Source organism: Neofelis nebulosa, chromosome 7, assembly GCF_028018385.1.
Source record: "Neofelis nebulosa isolate mNeoNeb1 chromosome 7, mNeoNeb1.pri, whole genome shotgun sequence".
NCBI classification, from domain to species: domain Eukaryota; kingdom Metazoa; phylum Chordata; class Mammalia; order Carnivora; family Felidae; genus Neofelis; species Neofelis nebulosa.
Window position 1 is genome coordinate 13,893,415 of NC_080788.1, and position 25,446 is coordinate 13,918,860.

The following is a 25,446-nucleotide window of genomic DNA, read 5'->3' on the forward strand; positions in this document are numbered from 1 at the left end:
TCTGTGACTTCTTGGTTGTAGAATGTTGGCCAGGAACCAACATCTCTGTGCTTTGATTTCTTATTCTAAGAGTGGGAATCACAGTGCCCATCTCATGATGGAGGATTTAATACAAGCACAAGTAAAGCTCCCAGAACGGAGCCTGGAATGTAGTAAAAATTCAATACATATTAGCTGTTATTATTATACTTCTTGAGATAAGTCAAGATCATAAGCAGTACTTGATCTTGTTCTCTACCTGCACCACCCAGAGCAATTACAAGGTTGATAAGATTGGTGTGGATTTAGAATATAATTAATAACCCATAGCCAACTGGAAAGAACATCATCCTGCAGTCAAGCTGATGCAAATACAAATCTTAGCTCAGCTCAAGTGTTTAAAGTAGCTTGTAGAACTTTTTTTTAAAATTTTTTGTTTTTGTATTTATTCAGTTTTGATTGACAGAGCGTAAGCTGGGAAGGGGCAGAGAGAGAGGGAGACACAGAATTCAAAGCAGCCCCAGGCTCTGAGCTGTCAGCACGGAGCCTGACACAGGGCTCGAACCCCCAGACTGTGAGATCATGACCTGAACCGAAGTTGGCCGCCCAACCAACTGAGCCCCCCGGGCTCCCCTAAAGTAGCTTGTAGAACTTGTGAAAGTCTTTGTCTCTGAAGTCTCAATTTTTTCAACACGTAAAGCCTTGATGGTAACATTCCCTTTGTACTGTGTACATTTGAAATAATGCATATGGAGTACCTAGGGTGACATGTGGTACCTAGAAAAACACACTATTGATATTATTGATTATTCTCTAAATGACAATTACGTGAATAGAAGTGCAGCACAAGAGCTGTCCAAGGTCAGGGCAGGAGCAGAAGTCAAGAGTGGAGAGGCGGGAATGAGAATTTGGGTGAGGAGCATCTCCTGAGTGAGCTGGCAAGAACTCACTGGGAGGACACTGGGCTGAGCTCTAGGCATGAGGTCTGGATTCATGGATTGAGAGATTTGAGGTTTTAGTAAACAACACTAAAATAACCAGCAATTAGGGATTTGGAGTAGCTGAAGAGAAAGAAAAGGCAAAAGAAAAACAAGCCTAGTGACTGGGTAAGTTGGAGAGCAAACGAGTCTTACGTATAGGAGTAGAGCATTGGAGGCTGGCTGGTTCAGAAGGAAGAATCATATGTTCCTTGGAACCCTTTTCCACTCTCTGTCTGCTAACACCCACGTTCATACATCTATTTTCCTTTCCTGATTCAAACTCTTGGAGCAACAGAATTTTCCCCATTTTTTGGTGAATCCACAAGCGTTGTTTCTTGCGCACTCTGTGCAATGAAAGAATTTTTTTTTTTTAATGCACTGAGGGAAAGGAGAGAGGAAAAAGTTGAGTTTCAACAAGGAAGGGCTTGAAGGTCCATGAAGGTCCCCCCAAAAAATCTAGGCTTAAGAATTGGGATTGTGGCTGCTGATGGGGATGGAAATAGCAACTTGCGGCAATCCTACCTCAATGGTGAAATGTTTGAGAGACACTGCAGGGAGTTTGTAGCGTAGTCAGAGGGAGAAACAGGGTGCAGAAATACGGATGACTTCTCCAAGAATTCTACCAGTGAAAACAAGAGAAAAGTTGAATGGAAATGAGAAAAGCTCACAGGGAGAAATCGTAGTCGTCTTCTCTCTTCTTTTTGCCTCTGTCGAAAGGGAAAAATGGATGTGATTAATGACAAAAAATCTGAAAACTTAAAGGACACTTAAAGAAAATGTGAGTGGGCAATTCCATGCCACAGATGGTTTTAGAAACAAGGACAATCCCCAGTTTCTGTCTGGCAGAAAAGAATGAATAAAAGATAGATCCAGAGACATGATGGTTAGAGAAAGGACTCATTAAATATGATCTCTAATGCATTTAATAACAAATTACACGATAACGATGGTTCTGTTTTTCGATGCTCATTAAAGTGTTATGGATTAACCTATGTGGAAGTTACCAATTAACTGAGGTCTATGCTGGGGCTGTTACTTAGAGGGAGTGCCAACTCCTGTCTCTGAAGCTTAGCCGAAAACAATGCAGTGTGCATCCAGAAAAGCAGCCCCACACATTTATCTTGACTGACCATTCGTCAGTAAAACATTACAAAGCCAATCATGGTCATGGCCCCGGACTATGATTACAATGAGAAGTAACAGTAACTTTGGAGAATGAAAGTGATGTGAGCTGGATCAGTAGTGGTAGTGATTAGGAAGACATTATTCGACATAGTTATGGTTAAATGGTAGTAAAAATAACGTCTTATAGTCCCTAGTTGTTTGGCAAAATGTAATTTGGCAGAAGTTATTTGTTTCACATTGATTCTGAATCTATATTTTAAGTAACCATCCCTCTAGAATCTGGCTAGTAACAGGTCACTATATTCAAGGAAATGGGGCGATGAGGAAGGCTGGTTGGTTCCACGTGGTCAAATTCCAGGAAGGCGGTAGAGAGAGATAAGGAAGTTGCAATATGGCTGTTAAACTCAAGAAACTCAAATAGGTCAATGGACAGAGGGAAGGAGCCATTTGTAAGACATCTTGAAATCATGATCTCAGGTTGGGAACCTGAGAAAAAGGCTCAGGGCTCTCTGCAAAAGTACTGTGGACTAGAAGTGTAATTTTTAAAGCACGAGTCCACAGTCACAGGCATCAGGAGCCCTGCAAAGCACCTCTATGACAAGCACAGACCTGAACAACAGCAATGCCAAAAAAATAGCATCTTTTGTGAGTACAGTGGCTCATTTTTACAAACGCCTGTCATTTGTGTTATTTCATTGCATAGCTCCCATACCAAAGCCAGAGGATTAGATCACTCACCGACACAAAGTAAATTTGGGCAGATAAAATCAGGACCTGGGGTTCCTAATTCACTCATTCATTTAATCAGCCAATTTGTGATCAATCTAGTACCTTAGAGCTTGATCAGGCTGGAGCTCCTATATGAGTACTGGTTGAGTTCTTAAGTAAGGAGCGCCTGGGTACATTTGGCTGGTGAGAGCAGGGGACGTTAGGTTGTAAGGACTAAGGCCATCCCAGATATGTTTCTAACCCTACTTCATTTATTCATATATTTTTTTCCTTAAGAGTAATCTTCAGATGTGAATTCCCTAACTGGACAATGAACTTGAGTATATCACTATATAATTTTGGTATCTTTAACTGTATAAATAGATCAGGTATCTTAGAAATTCAGAAGAGGAGAAAAAAAAAACCTGATGGGATGAATTTTCCCGTTTTCTATAAAACCACTTAAAATGGAAAGGACTGTCCACTCATTTTTCTGTAAGGTACATAAAATCGTCTGTTGTTGTTATCATTCTGTAGGCATCATGCTCCTCTAGGAAAATGATGTATGGAGCGATCGTCTGGTAGGGGCTGATGGGATGTAAATGAAACTAATTAAGGAAATGTCAAACATAATTAATAAAACAGGTTTAAGTTGCAAAAGCCCTGTCAGCGGGATGATCGCTCGCCCATTGTTGGGTGTTTTTTCCCTTCTCCCCTCTCCTCTCCAGGCTTTATTTAGCACCGTTCAATTAGATCCCGGAAAACTACTGGAAGCTCACGTTTCTACCTCACCTTCTCTTAGCTTGATCCCATGGAGAGGGAGGAATATAAATTTGCCTGTCGGCCTGCAGCTTGGAAAAAATTAATTGCCAACGCCTCATCTTTTCCAAGTACTACAGGACATTAACATAACCAATTTGTTCCAACTCCTCACTGGCTGCCTAATAGGGCATCTGATCAGCTGATAAAGCCTGGGTGTTGCTGACGCTACCTTATTATTATTATTATTATTATCAGCATTTTCATAATATCCAAATACTACAGCGGCGTGGTTCACGGGCTCCATTTATTATTGATACGAACAAAAAAACGGGGGGGGGGGGGCGGGGGGAGGGGGTTGGAAATAACAAAGCGGGTGAGCGACCCATAATTATGGCAAGCAAATTAGGGTACGTGGCAGATTCAGTTACATTTGCCTAGGAGTAATGATGCCCGAGACCTTTTCCTTCCCCAGGGACCGGGAAAATAATGGATTCCCTTGCAGCTGCAGATGGGGTAGGAGAATGCTGTCATCAGGCCGGTGTTTACATAAGTTAGGCCGAGCGTGTGGCTCTGAGGCCGGCCTGTAGTGTTCCAGTCAGCTCCCATCGCTTCAGCCGCTGAAGCAGAAGTCACTCAAAAGCCTACGGGTCTCCGGGAGGGGGCTCCCAGGAGTGGGAGCCAGGGAGAAGCTTCTGGCTGGAACAACTGCATTTGTGAAGAGTATTTCAAGCCTCTTCAGTTCTCAGACAAGGGTGATAACCTTGAAAAACAGAGGCCAATCAGCTTTTAAGTGGAGAGATAAAAATGAAATGTGGTTTCTGTTAACTTACAGACTGCCGCCCGGCCTCATTCCGGGTTATTTCGATTCAGTCCATGTGTGCTCGCACACGCGCATACATACGCACAGCTGCTGGGCATTTAATGCCATTTGACAAATATTAATTGAACATCTATATTTGCCAGACTCAGGAGGAGAAAAAGGCGAGGAAGCCACAGGGTGCGTACTCGAGAAGATTAAAGGGTCAATTTTGAATTCAACTTAGTTAAGACAAACACACAGGAGATTTTATTTGTAAGCAAGTGTCTCTAGAAAACGACGCTGGCGATAGGTACATTGAGGTTTGATTTATAGCCACCAAGTCCGAAGATAATTTAAAGAAGGATAACAATAAATTAGCGAACCCTGGGAATAACATCAAAAGTATGTGCTTGCTTTCAATGAAAAGTTAACGGCCAAAATTCGTTCCACTGGGCAGAGAAAGTGCAGAGAGCCCAGGACGTCATGTTATGCCCTAAAACAAGGCCATGCTCAAATACTAAAGGTATCAGACTAAAAGAACCCAAAAGCCAGCTCAGAGGGCCTGCAATGGGGCAAATTTGAAACTGTAATGGATTAAAAAATATTAAACTTGGAGAGCCCGGATGGTTCAGTCAGTTAAACATCTATCTGACTCTTGGTTTTGGCCGCAGGCCACGATCTCACTATTTCATGAGTTCGAACCCTGAGTCAGGGTCTGTTACACTGTATTGACAGTGCGGAGCCTGCTTGGGATTCTCTCCCTCTCTCTCTCTCTCTCTCTCTCTCTCTCTCTGCCCCTCCCCCACTTGCACTCTCTCAAGGTAAAGAAATAAACTTAAAAAAAGTATTAAATGTAATACACTATAATAAAAATCCAAAGTGGGGTGCCTGGGTGCCTCAGTCGGTTAAGCGTCCGACTTCAGCTCAGGTCATGATCTCATGGTTTGTGGGTTCGAGCCCCCAGTCAGTCTCTGTGGGGACAGCTCGGAGCCTGGAGCCTGCTTGGGATTCTGTGTCTCCCTCTCTCCCTGCCCCTCCCCTGCTCCTGCTCTGTCTCTCTCTGTCTCAAAAATACATAAAACATTTAAAAACATCCAAAGTGAGATGAGAGAGGGAGCAAGGGAGAGAGAGGGATAGAATACCAACACATGTTATTTTTGTGGCGGTTAAACATGGCTGCTCTATTATTCTTTCAACTTTCCTCTGTACTTGAAATTTGCTAAACTAAAAAGTCTGGGGGAAATGTTTCCATTAGTTCTGCAATACGCCAAGTAATTAATCATGTGATTTGCTAATAATTACATCACAGACTCGTTATACAAGGTCCCTTTTCATTTAATACGATAAATCTCTTGGCCTAGGCTCCAGTGCTAAGAATTGAGATAATTCACTTTTCCTAAACATTGAAAATATTTTTTAAAAATATGTACACGATATAAGGAATAATGAGTAAGCACAACTCAGTGCGATAAATAGAACATTAGAACATTGTCTTTACCCTTGGACAGGTAAGGAGTCTCTTGGTAAAGAGACCTGAGTCTCTCTCAGGTAAAGAGACCCTTGGAGTCCCTTACATGTCTATTTAATTGCATCCTTTTGGGTTCCCTTCAGAGATAAATGCTCTTCTGAATTTTGAATTTTGTTGCTCTCTTTCCATTTAGATTGAACATACGTATTTGTGAACTTAACAACATATTGTTCATTTGGGTGTTGTTGAACTTCCTGTCAATGGAATTATTGGTGCAGTTTGTTGTTATTGGGGGTTTTTGCTCAGTATTAGAATCTCAGATAATTCCATAATTATTCCATATATGCAACGTATTTGTAAATCCTTTATTTTCACAGTTGTATAGTATTCCATGGCGTGATATTCTATATGCATAAATAATATAAATTACTTACTATTCCTTCTTTTGGTAGATACCTGTGTTATTTTCAGTTTATTACACAGATATACAACTGTCTGGGATGTGAATGTAGGGAAGCAACTGAAGGTATACTTTCATTTTTATCAGCACAAACTTGTTCATAATAATTTTGTAGGTTTAAATGTCTGCCACAGAAGAATATGGTCTCTTTTTTTAAAAATATTTTTATGTTTTATTTTATATTTGAGAGAGACAGAGACAGAGACAGGGAGCAATCAGGGGAGGTGCAGAGAAATGGAAACAATATCTGCAGCAGGCTCCAGGGTCCGAGCCGTTAGCACAGAGCCTGATGCAGGGCTCGAACACACAAGCAGTGAGATCGTGACCTGAGCCGAAGTCAGGTGTTTAACTGACTGAGCCACCCAGGTGCCCCAAGAATATGGTCCTTCTGATAGCAATTCTTTGCAATTCATTCAGACTTGCTTTATGGTTCAATATGTATTCAATTTCCATAAATGTTCACTGTGTCCTTGAAAGGATAGCTTATTCTACAGTTATTGGATATATATAATTTTTATATATGCCCATTGGATGGAGGTTCTTAGTTGTGCTGTTCAAATTGTCTTTATCCTTAGCATTTTTTTTGGTCTGTTTGACATCAAATCTCCTAATAAAAAGGTGAATTTGCCTATTGATTCCTGTGGTTCTGTCCATCTTAGTTATATGGCACGTATGTTATAAAATCTGTTCTTTTGAGGAATGTCCGGACTTATCAATACGTAAATTATAAAACCCTTCTTTGATTCCTACAGGTTTTTTGCCTGATATTCTGTTTTTTTCCCTGATATTAACATAGCTGTACCAGGTTGATTTTCATTACTTTATTTTTATCTTTTCCATATTCTGATGTTCAAACATTTCCTTTGTTAACAGAACGAAGTTTGGATTAAAAAGTGTTTGGCAGTCTTTGTATTTTAAATAAAACATTAAATCCACTTGAAATTTTTCTGATTGATAATATATTTGGATTTATTTCTACTTTTGTGTTTCAAGTCTGCTTCTTACTCTACCCTTGTTATGTGTCTTTTTTCTCTTATGTCTTTTTTTCTTGTCTTCTTTTCTATTGATTAAATTGTCTTTTTCACTCTATCGGATAAACAATTACAAACACAATGTCTGTTTGCTATTGGATTTCTTAGAAGATTTGTCATCCATATGTAAAATTATCAAAGTATAAATTCACCAATATATTGAACTTCTCCACAAATAATTAAAAATTTTTCAGTTTAACTCAGATTACTCTCCTCTTAAGTTCTATTTTGTCCAGTAGTGTTTTTAATCTTGTCTTTTAACTCCACAAATCATACATCATCGCTTTTGTTTTGTATGTCTTATATGAATATGTATTTAGTTTGTTTTGTATGTCTAATATGTATTTAGTTTATATATTAGAAGCACTGTATATGGTCATCAATCCTTTTCATTTCAGAATTTCCTTTTTATATCTTTTTTCCCTTTCCTCTCCTCTCCTCTCCTCTCCTCTCCTCTCCTCTCCTCTCCTCTCTTCTCTTCTCCTCTCCTCTCCCCTTCCTTCTTTCCTTCCTTCCTTCCTTCCTTCCTTCCTTCCTTCCTTCCTTCCTTCCCTCCTTTAGTTCTTTTGTTCGTTCTTTCTTTCTTCCTTCTTTTTCCTGGAGAAATTTATCCTTTAGCATATTCTATCGGATTTCTGGCTTCCAATATGACTCTTAAGAAATGTCAGCCTTGGGGCACCTGGGTGGTTCAGTTGGTTAAGCATCTAGCTCTTGGTTTTAGCTCAGGTCCTTATCTCACAGTTTGTGAGTTTGAGCCCCAAATTGTGCTCTGCACTGCCAATGTGGAGCCCTCTTGGGATTCTCTCTTACTCTCTCTCACTGCCCCTTCCCCACTCAGTGCTCTCTGTCTCTCTCAAAGTAAATACACACTTTTTTTAAATGCCAGGCTTTTAAAAGACAGGTAAGCAATTTAGCCTGCAAAATTTAGTTTATTTGTGGGGCACCTTGGTGGCTCAGTCGGTTGAGCTTCTGACTCTTGATTTCAGTTCAGGTCATGAACCTAAGGTTGTGGGATCAAGCCCCACATCAGGTTCCACACTGGGCATGAAGCCTACTTAACATTCTCTCTCGAAAAAAAATATTAGGGGCGCCTGGGTGGCTCAGTCGGTTGAGCGTCAGACTTCGGCTCAGGTCATGATCTCGCGGTCTGTGAGTTCGAGCCCCGCGTCGGGCTCTGTGCTGACCGCTCAGAGCCTGGAGCCCGTTTCGGATTCTGTGTCTCCCTCTCTCTGACCGTCCCCCGTTCATGCTCTGTCTCTCTCTGTCTCAAAAAATATAAAAATAAAAACATTAAAAAAAAGAAAAAAATATTAATAATAAAAAATAAATAAATTTAGTTTATTTGGGAATAACAGAGAAATTGTAATCTCGGACAAGCAAACTATGGTGAATCATAGGAAAGTCTGGAGAACAAAGGAGAAGAGCATCCTCTACAAGAGGAAAGAAGGAGATTGGAAGGGACTAAGAGGAAACCTTTCTTCTTTCTGCTGGACTATGTAAGCTATAACAAGTGACATATGCATGAGAGCCCTCCCTTATCATTTCCCCAGTCAATAAGCTTTCCTTAACTCATTTTCACATATCCCCCCTTCTGACCAAGATCTTACTTTGAAAGCATTGCAGATCAGGACGTGGCTCATCTATTCCTTATGAGGGTCATTTTTGTCCTTGGTGCCAAGAAGGACCTTTTCTGGGTGTCGTGTCCCACTTCAGAGGGAAGTGCACAGATTGGAAACTGTTGTGGCCACATTTGAGTAGTAAGAAAAGGCAGAAGGGGGGAATCTCAGGCATTTCCCATCTATCTCTATGTCTTATCAAGGTTGTAAGCACTGGAGACCATCTTAAAATGTTGAGCCAGCATTACCCTATCGGGCATGTGCTTTCTACAAAGGTTGGACAGGCAATAGGTACAAAGCTTAAAAGTGGGTATACAAAATAAGATAAGGAGTAGATGAATGGCCCCAGTTTGTAAACAGTTCTAAACCAGGAGCCCAAACCTGAAGGTAACTAACCAGCTAAAGAGATCAAATGACCACGATCATCAGGTGGAATTTATGGCCAATGTGCTTATTCTCTAATATCATATAATTAGGTTTCTATTTCTCTGGAGGAATGTATCTATGTGCGGCAGATGGCATTTGCTATCATACAAATACCTCCTTGTTCAGCAGGTGGGTAATAGACGGCTATGTGATTGCCCAAAGCTACCTCAGCCAACAAGTCCCATGACCGGTGTTGGGCTTCTAGTCCCTCAGTGGTGGAATCAACAAGTTTTCTCATTGCCAGAGAGAGATTTCTGATAATTTCTTCATGGGCATGAATTCCCACAAAAGGGATAAATGCCCTTCTGATGTAGGTAAATCTAGAGTCATGTATACCTCCTGGGAGTTCAGGACCGATGGAAGGCTTCAGATTTATTGTGGATGTGCACAGGGACAGTTAAAAATCCTACTGAGCGTTGGCCTCCAATCCACTGCCAGCTGTCAAAGCAGTTAGAGGCTTACCAAGAGGCCCATTCGCCACAAAAATAAAGCCATAAGACTCTCATTAGAGTTTGGTTATGAATAGTGCCATTAATTGAGATTATTTGATTAGCCCTTTCAAGCCAAGGGTCAGTGGTGTTTGGGGAACAATTAGGGAGAAGCCATCCTGTTGTGTGGACTTCATTCTCGAGGGCAGTACAGAGGAAAAGTATTTTGCTACAACATATAGACCTAAGGTAGTAGTGATAATAGAGAACCGTATAAGTGGAATAGGTATGATTAGTTGCAGTGAAAGCTGTCTGCTTCAGTTGTCATCTACATCAATTCCTTGGAAGAGCTTAATTTGAGATCACCAGTGGTGTTCAGGTCCAGCCAAGGACTTTCTTTAAGTAAGAAATACGGATCCAGAAGTCAATGCCTTGGAGTTTGGTGGCACAAGTATTGGTCAGTAACACTTGACAAGGGCTTTTCCAACATGGTGGAAGAGAGTCTTTTTGGAGATGCCTTTTCCATTATATGTAACCCCTAGATTACAAGCTGTGGTGTTTGAGGTCTTTGTCTCCTGGGAGCATGCTGTGAAAAGATTGCTCTCTATCAGAGCATGATTATTTTCAAGGGATAGAATTAGACTCTCACAATACTTAAGTATATGTTCTTTTATTAGATATGAGACCAAAAAGAGGTAGATGCTAAATGCATGAGGTGCCTAGTAACACTCTCAAAATGTGAGAGTTTGTGAGTTCCAAAGCTAGTGAATCTGAGATGTAGAAGAACCGATGGCAATACTTTGTGCCAAACTATTTGTTTCCACAAATTTTGCCGACTGAATTTTTATGCCGTTAGTTTGTTACTTAGTCCTGAAGACCGAGAGTGGTAAGCACATTAAAAATGTTGTATACTCCCAAAGAGCACAGACTTGCCATAATACTTGACCAGTAAAATGGGTTCCCTGGGTGCCATGGAGCTCTAGAAGGGTTCACTAGGTAAGATGATTTTTTTTTTAATAGGATTTTAGCTACTGAAGAGGGAGTAGCTTGTCTACCTGGGAAGTCTTACCCAATGGGAAAACATACAAAACTTACAAAGTCATTACTAGGACATATTTGTAGCCATGAGATGAGGGTAGCTGAGTAAAGTCTGTTTGCCAAACCTCAAATGATCCATTAGCCAGTGTAAAATACCCAGGAGCAATGCAGACAGGTTTCTCTGAATTGGATTTGGGGCAGGTGGGACAGGCAAAGGAGGCACTTTTTATGGTCTTGTTAGCATTTCCTCACCAATACTGATTTATAAATGTTATCATTTTATCCATGGACCAATAGTTTCAGGCACGTACAGTGGTCATAGTGGGAATATTAGAATTTCTGGTAGAATTGGCTTTTTACTTGGTCCAAATCAGAGGCGTCTTTTCTTATCTTACCAACAACCCTTTAATTGTTGACATTGTATTTCCTTTTCTGTTGCTGAATATTGGGGGCCTTTGTCAATTTCTCTGAATTATCATCTGGAGGTGAGTTCCTTTGGACAATGACAGAGGTTTGACTTTTGGACCCTTTGAGGGCAGTATTTCTTTCTTTTTTCTTTTCTTTTTTTTTTTTTCAGAAATGTCAGTGAGGTAATTTCCTTTAGCTTCTAGAGAGTCAAGCTTAGAATGCCCTAGGCCTTTAATAATAACCAAAGCAGCAGGTAAGGGTATAGCATCCAATAATTCTTGAATGTCAGGGCCATTTTTAATTTTATCTCTGCTGGAAGTAAGGAAACCATCTTGTTTCCACAACGTTCCAAAATCATGAGCCACTCCAAAGACATATATGCTGTCAGTGTAAATGTCGGCCATTTTGCCCTTGGCTAGGATACAGTCCCATGTGAGTGCAAATAGTTTAGCTTGTTGGGCTCAGGTAGCCAAAGGCAAAGGTGCCACTTCAATTACTTCAAAAGAAGTTGATATTGCATATCCAGGCAATATTTACCATTTTCATCTTTCAAATGAGAACCATCAGTGAACCATGAAGAGTCAGCGTTATCCAAAGGAGTTTTCTGTAAGTTATCACAGAAGGTCAGAAGGTGATCTGTCAGTATTAAATAGTTGTGGAGGGGGTTGGAGGTACAAGAGTGGGGACGAGTAACAGAGTTAAGGTTATTACAGTAAGCAAGAGTGATGTAAGGGGCAGTTGACAGGACATTTTCATAGGAAGTGAGGCAGCGTGCTGAAAGATATTGAGTATCATGAGAGTTAAGAAGCGCTTTCACAGCACGTGGTCAAAGAGGATCCCATGACTATTTCTTCAGTGGTTTTTACAAGAAAGAAAGCAGCAGGGATGTTGCTCTGAAGCATGGCGGGTATCCCTGGAGTACAGAGTCTAGTTGTTGGCTGTAATATCTTACGGATCAGTGATCTTCATGCTTTCAGGTTAGTATCCCAAGGGCATTCCCCCCTTTTTAATGTTTAAAAAGTAGACAGGGAGTTGATAATTGGGGTGTCCAAGTGGGGGGACTAAGCTTTCCTTTAATAGTTGAAAAGTGACATCATCTAAATCTTTCCAGATGATAGGGTCATGTTTAGTAGTTTTTAACAAGGCATATAAAAAATGGGCCATAAGAAAAAGCTTGGAATCTAGTTGTGACAATGGTCTGCCCATCTGGAAAACCTCACAATGGACATTTGGTTTTGGACTTTGGGAAGTTCAGGATTCCATAAAGCCTGTCTAGATCTAGATACAGTCCTTGTTCTGAGATTGGATGTCCTAAATGTTGAACTTGAGTTTAAACAAATTGGAATTTTTCTTTAGAGACTTTATGTCCCTTTTTGGCTAGGAGTTTTGGCAAGTTTATGTTATTTTCTTGGGAGGAGGCTTGGGAAGGGTAACGAAGAAATAAGTCATCCATATATTTTATAAAGTGGAGCCTATAGGAACTTGGTTGGCCTTTCAAGTTTGTGAGAAATAAAAAGGGGTTTCAGTGAAACTCCAGAGTGTTAATTCCAGATATATTGTTATCTTTCCCCAGTAAGGGCAAAAATATATTGACTAGCCTTATATGCTGGCATATTAAAGAAACCACCACATAAATCAATCATAGAAAAAAATGCTCTCAGTAGGGATGGAGGCTAATAAAATGTGGGGGCTGAGGACAACAGGGACAAGGGATGACAATGTTATTTATGGCTCAGGGGTTCTGACAAGCCTCCATCCACAGGCATTTGATTCCTTCACAGGTAAATAGGAATGTTGCAGGATTGGTACAGAGTATAGTAAGGCCCTGGGTGTTATAGTCTATTATTAGCTTAATTCCTTGAGGTGCCTTTTTATTTATAAGGTGTTGATTAATTCTGAGGAGAGGTTTTGAGGGATCTATTTAAGTCCTAATTGGAGGTTCACCGTTGGTTCTGCCCATATCATTTGAAGATTTTATCCATAAGAAAAATGGTAGTTGATTCAATAGGGACAAATGAGTAGTGCCTTTGGAATTAGCTTTACTATATTCAGAGAAAGAACAAATAAAATATATTGAAGCGTCACTTAATCCATCTAGTTTGTTATTTTGGTTGTTGATGTCAAATTCTAGAATTATTTCCCTGCTTTCAGAAGAAAGAAATTCCAGCATTTTTTTTTTTTTTTTTTGGCAAGAAATCTCAGCCTAAGAAATGAACAGGGACAGAAGAACTAAGGAGAAAAGTGTAGGTATCTCTTAGAAAATATAAGCAAAAGAGGATAGGCTCATAGTTACTATGAGGCAGGGGCTGTTTAATAGTAGTGGGTTTGAGAACCAAGAGTGTAGCTCTGGCGTAGATAAAGACAAAGAGAGATTCATTCTCAATCTGGAGAATGGTTTCTCCAAGCCAATTAAGGGGGAGGTTTAGGAAAATCCCCTGTGATTCCTTGGAGTCCTGGCATTAGTGATTGGGAGTACACTGGGAAGGCTGGTTAGAGGGTAACTTGGGGTGCTCCAGATCGTAAATAGTTTCTGTCCCAATGTCCGGGCCTCTCTGCAATAATTGCAGTCAGTGACCAGGAGGGGTTAACTTTTGTTTAGGGGCCTCCACCTGTTGGAGTTGAAAATTAAGGATTTTAGCTTTTATTAGAGTTAGCTAGGGTACAGGTGATCTGGTTTGCTAAATTAACCAAATCCGGAATGGACGTATTTTCTTATTCCCTCCTGGTCCTTATGACTAGAAAAGAATGATCCCAGTTCAGCTGATTAATAAACATAGAGATAATGATTACCTGCATGAATTCAGGAAAGTCTGAAGACCAGAATTTTCTTTAAAGACAATTAGGAGCCAGCTGTAGTAATTATGCACAGGCTCTTTGTGCTTTTTGGTACATGCCTGAATCTTGGTTCAGTTGGCTGGCTTTGGAAAAGCCCTAAGAATTGCCAAGCGACTCCAGTTGGCAATTCCCTGAGCCTGATCAAATAATAAGACACAAGACTTTCTTTGTCCCCAAGTTGTAATTCTAGAGACTTCTCTGGGTCATTCCCATTGGCAGTTTTCGTCTAGTGTCATGCCTGGTCTTCATCAAAAAAAATTATATCCGGACTACCGGATATAATTCAGAGAAGCCATGTTGATAAGTTTGAATAAACTATATGAAATTCCTCAACAAATCTGTGGTTACTTTGAGAAAATCTCCTTAGGTACTTTGGGGAAATCTTTTACTGTGGTTTGTAGTTCAGCTTTAGTCCAAGGAACATAAGAAATTAGGAGTTTAGTATTTGTCTCCTCAGAGGGTCTGGATTTAAAGGGGCAGGTTGTAATAGGTTTAGGGAAGGAGGAAGCAAGGAGAGGTTCAAAGAAAAAGGGAAGTGCGGTAAGGATATTAGAATGAAGAAGTGGAGAGTATGGAAGAGGTGGGATGGTGCAGAGGAAAAAAAGAATCTATGCCAGAGTCAAAAAGGACAGGGGAAGGAAAAAAGAGACCTCACAAGCTTTTAAAAAAATTTGAGGTTTATTTTTTGAGAGAGAGAGAGAGAGAGAGTGAGAGAGAGAAGAGAGAGAACAAGTGGGGAAGGGGCAGAGAGAGACGGAGACACAGAATTCAAAGCAGGCTCTAGGCTCTGAGCTGTCAGCACAGAGAGTGATGGGGGGGCTTGAACTCATGAGCCATGAGATCATGGCCTGAACTGAAGTTGGATGCTTAACCGACTGACCTGTCCAGGTGCCCTCAGAAGTATTTTTAAATTGTTATTTTAATTTTGTTTTGCTTTAGTTAATTTACAATTGGTATTTTGAAACTATTTTTTTTGAGACAGAGAGAGCATGGGGGAGGGGGCAGAGGGAGAGAGAAAGAATCTTAAGCAGGCTCCATGGTCAATGCAGAACCTGGCATGGGGTTGCTCTCATGACCCTGGGATCATGACCTGAGCTGAAATAGAATGTGACGCTCAACCCACGGAGTCACCCAGGTGCCCCTAGAATTGGAATTTTGTAAAAGGTGATTTTAGAATCCTGGATACATAAAAAAAAAATTTAATGTTTATTTATTTTTGAGAGAAATTACATGCGAGCAGGGGAGGGGTTAGAGAGAGAGGGAGACACAGAATCCCAAGCAGGCTCCAGGGTCTGAGCTGTCAGCACAGAGCCTGATGCAGGGCTCAAACTCACAATGAGATCATGACCTGAGCCAAAGTTGGATGCTTAAATGACTGAGCTACCCAGGTGCCCCCTCCCAGTTCCAATTAAAATAGCCATCTCATTCAGTTTATTGAATTTTAGAACCATGGTCTTCTACTTTTGTTCTGGAAAAAAAAAAGGAACTTTAGGGAGGTTGAAAGTTCCTCATAATTACCATGAGAGTTATAAATTATCTTTGGTGAAATTTGTCCATTTAGTTAAGAATTTGCGTGAAGAGAGGCAATAGTTTTTGAACATAAAGTCGACTGGGATCTCAGAGGGAGAACCCCTGAGAGAATTTAGAGGATCAGCATTCCATTCCTCAAAATCAGAGTCAGAAAACAAAGGAGAATTCATTTAAAAGATGATGCCTTCAAGAAAACAAATCCTGGATAAAATCAGAGAGCTAAACCCAAAGGAGGGAGCTCAAAGCTGAGAGGGGACTCACTGAATCTAAAAGAAGAAGATTAACAGAAATGGAGAGCATGAGAAGCTCGGTGGATACCATAAATGGTCCTGGAGTTGTTAGCTCCTGGGTGGGGGTCAGGGTTAACCTTTTCAGATCCCACTTCTGACACCATGAAATGTCAGATTTTTAAAAGAAAGAGGCAAGCAATTTTGCCAGTAAAATCAAATTTATTCAGCAATAGCAGAGAAATTACAATAGGAAAGTCTAGAGAACAAAGGAGGGGAGCACCCTTTTATAGAGGAAAGGAGGAGGTTGAGGGGGTTGTTTTGGACAAAAGTTCATTAGAGCAAAATGAGAATTTGGAGTATTGGTGGCTTCTGATTGGCTGCAGGTGAGGGCAGCTTGCTGTTGCCTGGCCAGAGGAAATCTTCCTTCTTCCTGCAAGCTGTGATGAGTGGTGTTTGCATGACAGCCATCCCTTCATGGCTTTCTGAGTCAGGTTTGGGTTAAGTTTCCTTAATACATTTTTTTGTGCAGAAGTTCGTTGCCAGCTGTATTGTTCTTCTCATGAAAGTAATTACTTTTTTTTTCTTCATGGATTCATTTACAATTTTGACTTTGTCTTTGATGTTCTGCAGTTTCCCTACAGTGTATGTAAGCTTGGATTTCATTTTTTGTTTGTCTTACCTTGGGCTTTCTGAATCTGAATTGATCTTTCACCAGTTCAGAAAAAATGATCAGACTTGTTTCTTCAGACATTACCTCTCCTGTATTGTTTCCCTTCTCTCCTTCTCTTCCCTCATTTATCAAATTATATGTTTGCTAGAACTTACTCTTTCCTCCATATTTTTAAGTCCCTTTTTCATGCATCTCCATCCTTATTTTTCCATGCTACTTTCTGGATGCTTTCTTTTGCTTTGTCTTATTTTCAGTAATTTTTTTTTTTCTTAATTACTTTGAAGTTAGCTAGCATATAGTGCAACAATGATTTCAGGCATATATTTCTTAATGCTCCTTACCCATTTAGTCCATCCCCCCTCCCACAACCCCTCCAGTAACCCTCTGTTTGTTCTCCATATTTAAGAGTCTCTTATGTTTTGTCCCCCTCCCTGGTTTTATATTATTTTTGCTTCCCTTCCCTTATGTTCATCTGTTTTGTATCTTAAAGTCCTCATATAAATGAAGTCATATGATATTTGTCTTTCTCTGACTGACTAATTTCACTTAGCATAATACCCTCTAGTTCCATCCACGTAGTTGCAAATGGCAAGATTTCATTCTTTTTGATTGCCAAGTAATACTCCATTGTATATATATACCACATCTTTTTTATCCATTCATCCATCAATAGACATTTTGGTTCTTTCCATATTTTGGCTATTGTTGATAGTGCTGCTCTAAACATTGGGTTGCACATGCCTCTTTGAAACAGTATGCCTGTATCCCTTGGATAAATACCTAGTAGTGGAATTGCTGGGTCACAGGGTAGTTCTATTTTTAATTTTTTGAGGAATCTCCATACTGTTTTCCAGAGTGGCTGTACCAGTTTGCATTCCCACCGGCAGTGCAAAAGAGATCCTTTCTCTGCATCCTCGCCAACATCGCTTGTTGCCTGAGTTATTAATGTTAGCCATTCTGACAGGTATGAGGTGGTATCTCATTGTGGTTTTGATTTGTATTTCCCTGATGATGAGTGATGTTGAGCATTTTTTTCATGTGTCAGTTGGCCATCTGGATGTCTTCTTTGGAGAAGTGTCTATTCATGTCTTTGCCCATTTATTCATTGGATTATTTGATTTTTTGGGTGTTGAGTCTGATAAATTCTTTATAGACTTTGGATATTAACCTTTTATCTGGTATGTCATTTGCAAATATCTTCTCCCATTCCATCTGTTGCCTTTTAGTTTTGATGATTGTTTTCTTCACTGTGCAGAAGCATTTTATTTTGATGAGGTCTGAATAAGTTCACCATGCTTTTGTTTCTCTTGCTTCTGGAGACATGTTGAGTAAGAAGTTGATGCAGCCAAGGTCAAAGAGGTTTTTGTCTGCTTTCTCCTTGAGGACTTTGATGGCTTCCTGTCTTACATGTAGGCCTTCCATCCATTTTCGGTTTATTTTTGTGTATGGTATAAGAAAGTGGTCCAGGTTCATTTTTTTGCATGTCACTGTCCAGTTATCAGGAATTATCATTTTAACTGTGTTTTAACTAATATTAAACTGGTCCATTGAATTTTAATTTATTCTATTTTTATTTCTACACGTAATATTGGGTAATTTTTAAAAATGTACATGGTTTGTTATCTTTCTCTTTTTTCTGAATTTTAAATATTTTATTTCTTCAAACACTTTATACAAATTTATTTTATCATTTGTGACTGATAATCCCCAAATCAGAGGATTTTTGCAGTTCAGTTCTACTCTTTAGCTCATGGAGCCTTTTTGTCTCTGTGTTCTTTGTGGTTTTTGACTGTCATCTGAAATTTTTAAATGCTTATTTATTTACTTTTGATAGAGAGAGAAACAGAGAGAGAGAGAGAGAGAGAGAGAGAGAGAGAAAGCGCACAAGTGGGGGAGGAGCAGAGAGAAAGAGGGAGAAAGAGAATCAGAAGCAGGCTCCAGGCCACAAACTGTCAACTCAGAGTCCAATACAGGGCTTGAACTCACAAGCTGTGAGATCATGACCTGAGTTGAAGTCAGACACTTAACTGACTGAGCCACCCAGGAGCCCCAGACTGTCATCTCATTTTTTTGAAACTTTATAGTAGAAATTCTTTGAGTCCTGCTTTGACTGTCAGGTCTTCTATAAAGAGATTTTATTGTCTTGTTTTAGTTTGGTTTGGTTTGATTCAGTTTGGCTTTGTTTCCGGAAGTTGTTTAAAGCCATCACACAATCAGAAACACCTTAAAATGAATTCTCAGCTTGAGATTTTTCAGATCATTTGGCTATCATGAATTCAGGCTTCAAATCCATAGGAAAGCTGATTTACAGGGACAAATCAATGGTGGGATTCTTTTACTCCTTCAGTGCTAAGATTTGACAAGCAAGCTTCCATGCTAACTACAGAGTGAGGCATCTTTGTGTGCAATTTTATTTCTTACTTACCATGGTACTGAAATATAGGACACTGGGTGCCGGCTTTAAATAGTGGTGTTCTATTAGATCCTCCTCCTTGGTTGGACTTCACGATTTGTCTTTTGTTTCCCAATAAATCCATATAGTCTATAATTCAAATGTACTTGGTTTTGCACATACTTGGCCAGGAAAAAATGTTACATCTTTGGACCTCAGCTAGACCTCATCTTCTGAATAATCTTCATTGTATTTTCAGTTCAAAATCAATTAAAAGGATTAAATGAATATGAATTTTTCTGTAATATCTCATGTACATTTCACACATTGTATATGGCAGGATAACAACATTGTATGTTTATGTATAATCCAATGCAACATTCAAATATCACATATAATAATTTTAAAATCAAATAATTTCAGTTTTCTGTAATATTCCCAAAAATCTATCGCAATGAAATTTTATTGGTTTGATTTCATTCTTGCATAAATTTCTGGTTTCTAGAAGTGAAAAGGAAGAAATGTCTGAAAAACTATGCCACGTAGCTCTTATAAAAGTGAGGTAATTCTGGGGCGCCTGGGTGGCGCAGTCGGTTAAGCGTCCGACTTCAGCCAGGTCACGATCTCGCGGTCCGTGAGTTCGAGCCCCGCGTCAGGCTCTGGGCTGATGGCTCGGAGCCTGGAGCCCGTTTCCGATTCTGTGTCTCCCTCTCTCTCTGCCCCTCCCCCGTTCATGCTCTGTCTCTCTCTGTCCCAAAAATAAATAAAAAACGTTGAAAAAAAAAAGTTAAAAAAAAAAAAGTGAGGTAATTCTAATAATGGTTAAATAAAATAAAACTAGAATACATAAATAAGCTAATATTTATAATGGCCTACTACGAATCATAACCTGAAAAATCAGGAAATGATGCCTTTTGTCATCAACATCATCATCATTGTCATCTACATTTCACTGCCTTCTCTCCCGATGTCCCAGCTTATTTTATGAGTTCCAGAAAGAAATTTTCTGAATGTGAAACTTTCAATATCCAATGTGTGCCCAAGAGGCATTCAAAGAGACATTTTATTTTATTTATTTATTTTTTTTGCTAAACAGGAGAACGCACCTCATATACTGGCATTACATCTACTGGGAGGAAGAATGTCTCTAATGGAACCGAGGGACCTTGGGTTAGCACTATGTCCGGTGCTTTTCTGTCCACATACACTCTTCTCCATTGGAGTTTTCTGGAGTAGAATTGCAGTTTAATAAGAAGCTCATTTGCAGGTACACTTCCCACCCACTGAATAGCAGCCTTCATTTTGTTATAGTCTGACAGGAGTCCTGGAGAGGTGCAGTCTTCTGTTAGCGACTTATCTTAATGGAAATGAATCACGTCCGTTGCAGCCCTCCTATGACACATGACCATGTTCGTGTAAGCCAGATAAGAGACTTATACCTCTTGCAGAAGCTTGTTTGGTTCTTTGAGCTAATGTATAAATTGAATCATTTGGGGGGCTTTACTTATTTTTCTAACATATACATATTGGAGTAGTGCTGGAAGTAACCTCTAACTTAGCCTTTTATTTTGTCTTTGGCCCGAAATAAACCTGAAAGAAAATTGAAGCATATATCATTCTTTTTCATTTTTTCCCCTCAGCCTCGTCTCACAAGGATTGTAAAGGCTGGGATATTTAAACACTCCACTGAATATTTAACTTGGCTGGAATCAAAGTTGCCTTGAAAAATAAAAGGCCAACCATGGGTCTTTGGGGTCTCATCTAGCAGATTTAAAGGATTTTAAATTGCTAAGTAGCATCTCAGCATTTGAAATTATATTAATTATTAAATTGTTGGTATTAATGGTCAATGTGTGGTCATCTAAACTTTTGTTAATTGCTTAAAATTAACCAATACATACATGATTGGCTATGTAAGTGGAGAAATTTTCCATTTTTCCTTCTTGTCTCTGACATCCAATATAACAAAGTAAAGTGTCCCCTCTTTAGAATATCTGGATCCTTTAGAATATTTAGAAAGAATATCTGATCCTTAAAATTACATTCAGGCTTTTGTAACAATGCTCTCATCTTATCACTTATTTCAAATTATTTATTATTTATTTCTAGAGTCAAAATGTCATGGCTAATTGGTGGGCTGAAGCACAAAAATGTATCTATTTTATAGAAGTGGTAAATATCAATCTTCAGTATTAGAATTGTTGCTAGGGGAGTTGCCTTTGAAAATAGTGAATTTTAGAGGTTTTTAAGTGTCATTCACTTTTGCGAATATGCATCTCTTCTCCCTCGTAATCTTTATGGGAACAAAAATACTCAAAGAATTATGTGAAACCTCAAGAGCTTTGGACATAGCCTAGTATTTCAAAGACCTCACCTGCTCTCAAACAACGAATTTTTTTTTTTTACATTTGTTTATTTATTTTTGAGAGAGAGCATGAACAGGGGAGGGAGACAAAGAGAGGGGAAGAGAGAGAGAATCCCAAGCGTGCTCTGCACTGTTAGCGTGGAGCCCAACGCGGGGCTCAAACCCACGTACTGGGAGATCATGAGTGGGAACCAAGAGTCAGCTGCTTAACTGAGCCACCCATGTGCCCCTAACGACCTCATCTGATTTCAGCATGATTTACATGCACACATCAACTTTGAGTTCTGCGTTTTCCAAAATCGGTGAAGCAGGGAGTTGTACGGACAGGTCAGTACACCAGACAACTAGACTTGCAGGAAAGAGCTGACATTGACTGATTACCTACAGTCTAAGTGCTTGTACTTATGCCCAGCTCTTAATATGGCAACTTATTAGGCGGTCACAAGAATCCCACTTTCTATTTCTTCATCTATCTGTCTATCATCTATCTATCTACCTACCTGCCTACTTATCACCTATACATCTGAATTTATATCCATTTTGAGCCAGGTGAACCTCAGAGAGGTTGAGCCTTACCATAGATCACAAAGCCAGGGAGGGGAGGAACCAGAAATTTAAACTTTTATTTTTCATATTCTAACCATAACACTGTTCTGCCTTCAGCGTATAGTCACTCCCTCACAATTGTGCTATAATATTTTTCCCAGGACATGAAATTGTTTTAGGAGCAAAAATGGAAAATAAAATCATCTGTGAATGACACAGGAAAGTCTAATTTAGAGCAGTACTTGGGAATAGCCTTGAGTAAACCTGAAATTTAGACCAAGCTTACCTCCTGTGCCTTCTATCTTTCCTTAGGCTCCTATTCTTCATCGTCATCTGATCTTCACTGTTTCTTCTCTCTCTTTCCTTGTCTCTGATCACTCTTTTTTTCTATTTATATCATTAATCATTGGGGGAACATTTTTCTGCTTTCTGCTTTTCTGAGTGTTTGTGTGGAACAGCCCTGCATCGCCTTAAGCACACACACACACACACACACACACACACACGCACGCACACGCGCACACACACGCACACTCTCTTTAGTATGAATTTAATCCAGTATTTGTGTTACCTCTATGTCAATTTAAAATTTAGCTTTGATTTTGGACTAAAAAATTGTTCTTGGGGACTGGAGCAACTTTTCATGCCAAAAGTAAGGAAGTTATCCAAAAAAAAAAAAAAATTTCAATGATACAGATATGTCCAAGAGACACGGATGCCAACTGAAAGAGTTCCCAGTGACCAAAGCTGGAACAGTTTGAATGACAAAATAAAACAGTGCGGGATTATAGACCAAAGAATAAAATGAATATCCATAAGTCCATATGGATATAAGTAAACAATTGATTAAATAAATGGGAGCCAACAGACAGCTCTCCCATGCAGAAGAATTCTGCATAATTTATGTAGATGCTCTATCTTCAAGAAAGATGAGTATGGGTTCCCACATAGTGCCTTCCTTCCAAAGAGTATGGTACAGAAATGTGGGAACTAGGAGGAAATAACTTTACGGTGGGGAAACCTGACCAGCACCACTTTAGCTCAGTGATCAAGGTCAACGTCAACCGTGATGAATCATGTGGATAGTATGTGCCTTGTTGTTATATTATGAGAATTCTACTTTACCTCTGGTCTTCCTCCCCCAAATCCATAACCCCCTTCTAATCATGAAAGAAAAATCAGACAAATCCCAGTTGAGGGGCGTCTTTACAAAATAGCTGACCTGTTATTTGGTACATGTTGGATAGCCAGTTTGTGCAAGCAGATAACGAATATCCCTGTTTATCACTCTCTCGAATTTAGAGGTCCTGTCTTCCTTCTATCTTCCCATGAGACAATGTGCAGAAGAATGTGTTGTCCAGCGTTCAAAGTCAGGGACTCTATGGATGGCCAAATACCAATGTCTGTTTTGTAATGAAGTGTCCAAGTGGACAGATTTTTATCTCCTTGGAAACACTGGCTGTGCAAGGAGCGGAAGTTGTCACTGATAGTTGCTAGGATAAGTTACTATCGTATAGAAACTTGCTGCACGTAGATCCCAGCAGCAGATGTTTTGTCCAGTTTGCTCCTGGACTCCCTGTGTGCAAGTCCCCCCAGTTAACCTATATCTCAATCACTGTCCCCGGTCTTTTCTTTGGCCTCACCGGGCCATCACCACCTTGGGTTCAGAGTCTGCTGGGGTGCGGCTGCACATAGTAGTCTTCTAATTATCTAGGTCATCAAAAACAAGGAAAGTCTGAGAAACTGTCATAACTAAGAGGAGCCTAAGGAGACATGATAACCATACATAATATAGCATCCTAAGTGGCATCCTGTGACAGGAAAAGGACATTAGGTAAAAAAACGAAGAAAATCTGAATAAATATGGACTTTAATTAATAATAATAATTTGCCACTATTGGATCATTAATTATAACATGTACCATAATATTATCAAAACGTTAATAATTGGGAAAACTAACTGCAAGATGTATGGGAACTCTACATACTATCTTTGTAATTTTTCCCTGTAAATATGAAAATACAATAAAATAAAGTTTATTATATATAAAAACGGAAGAGATAATGAAGACAAAAAAGTTGTCCTTGGGTAAAGGATTCATTTAGGGCACTTGCCAGAGCCAGTGGTGGAGGTATTTTGGAAGGAGTTTTTGGAGACAGAGAATGCATTAATAGTATATAGTGGTATTATTTTGCCATAATCTAAATTGTGCCCTACCCAGCCTCAGATTAGCCTGGATTTGACATCTATTTTATTTCCATGACAGAAGACTTCGATGACTTTACAAGAAGGGAAAATGGAAAAGTGTTTGACAGATTTCCTCAAAGACCAAGGACAGATTTCCTCAAAGAGAACAATACAACCAAGATACAGATGAGGTCATCATTTGGGATGTATTTATGGTGCTCTTGTTTCCCTCAGAGCTAACGTCTCTAGCTAGCCTCTTCAGATTGGCTAGACCTCACAACGCTTGAAAACCTTAGTGGGCTTACATCCTAAGATAACTGGTAGCAGATGATGATTGTAGAAGGATGCCCACTAAAAGCTGTTTGTGGTTTACTTTAGTTGGCTTAAAGGAAAAGATGGGAGAAGAAGAGAAAAAGAAGACAAAGGGGAGGAAGAAGGGGAGGAAGAGAAAGAAAGGGAATAAATGAACTTACCATTGAGAGGTATGTCTTCTCATTTTCTTGAAGGAAAAAAGACAAGACGGAAGGAAGGAAGAAAGGAACAAAAGAAGGAAGGAAGAAGAAAGGAACAAAAGAAGGAAGGAAGGAAGGAAGGAAGGGAGGAAGAAAGGGAGGAAGGGGGAAAGGAAGGGCCAAATCTGTATTTACAAAAAAAAAACAACCCAGGAAATTTGCATTTTGGACATTAAAAAACGTTAACTGTGGTGGCCAGCTTTTAAGGCTGAACTATTCCATGATCTGGTTCAGTTGTCAGGTGTAGATATGACCAGAGAGCCATAATCAAAGAGGAGCTTAGAAAGGGAGGAACAGAAGCCAAGGTTGTCGGTTATGAACGGTATTTTGTACCTCCCACGAGCAGTAATGTGCCATGGAGAGCCAGACAGAGGAAATGCAGGTCACTAGTAGAAAGCAAAGGGTTGTAGAGAATAAAGCAGATTGCAGTCTTTCTTTGTGAATTTCACCATATTTGGGAATACAAAAATTTCCGCTTTTGTTGCCTACCTGTGAACAGAGAAAGGAGAGTGGGGTGATGAGATCACGCCAAATCTCTCAACATCTCTCCGTCTCTGTCTCTGTCTCTCTCACTGACCTTCATTCTAATTAACCTGCTCCCCTATCATTTCCCTCCTTTTCATTTCTGTCATTTCCATTTCACAGTATCACTTGCCCAGTGAAAAGAGGCACAGACACATTCTATTTAGAAAGTGAGTGTCTCACTAGGGGTGACAAGTCTTTTTTTGAGGTCATTTATCTAATTGCTCTTTGCAGATAAGAATTAATTAGCCCGATTATTTTTCTTAGTTTTTGGATGGGTTCCCCACCTGAAGAGAAGAAATTTCTTGGTGTCAGTGATTAATTGCTCAGCCAGAAGCTTACTGCCTCGCATTTGTAATAAATGCCGACTAGCTCTTTAGGTCACATTAAGAACCAGACAGGTTGTGGTATAATGTACAGGATAATAA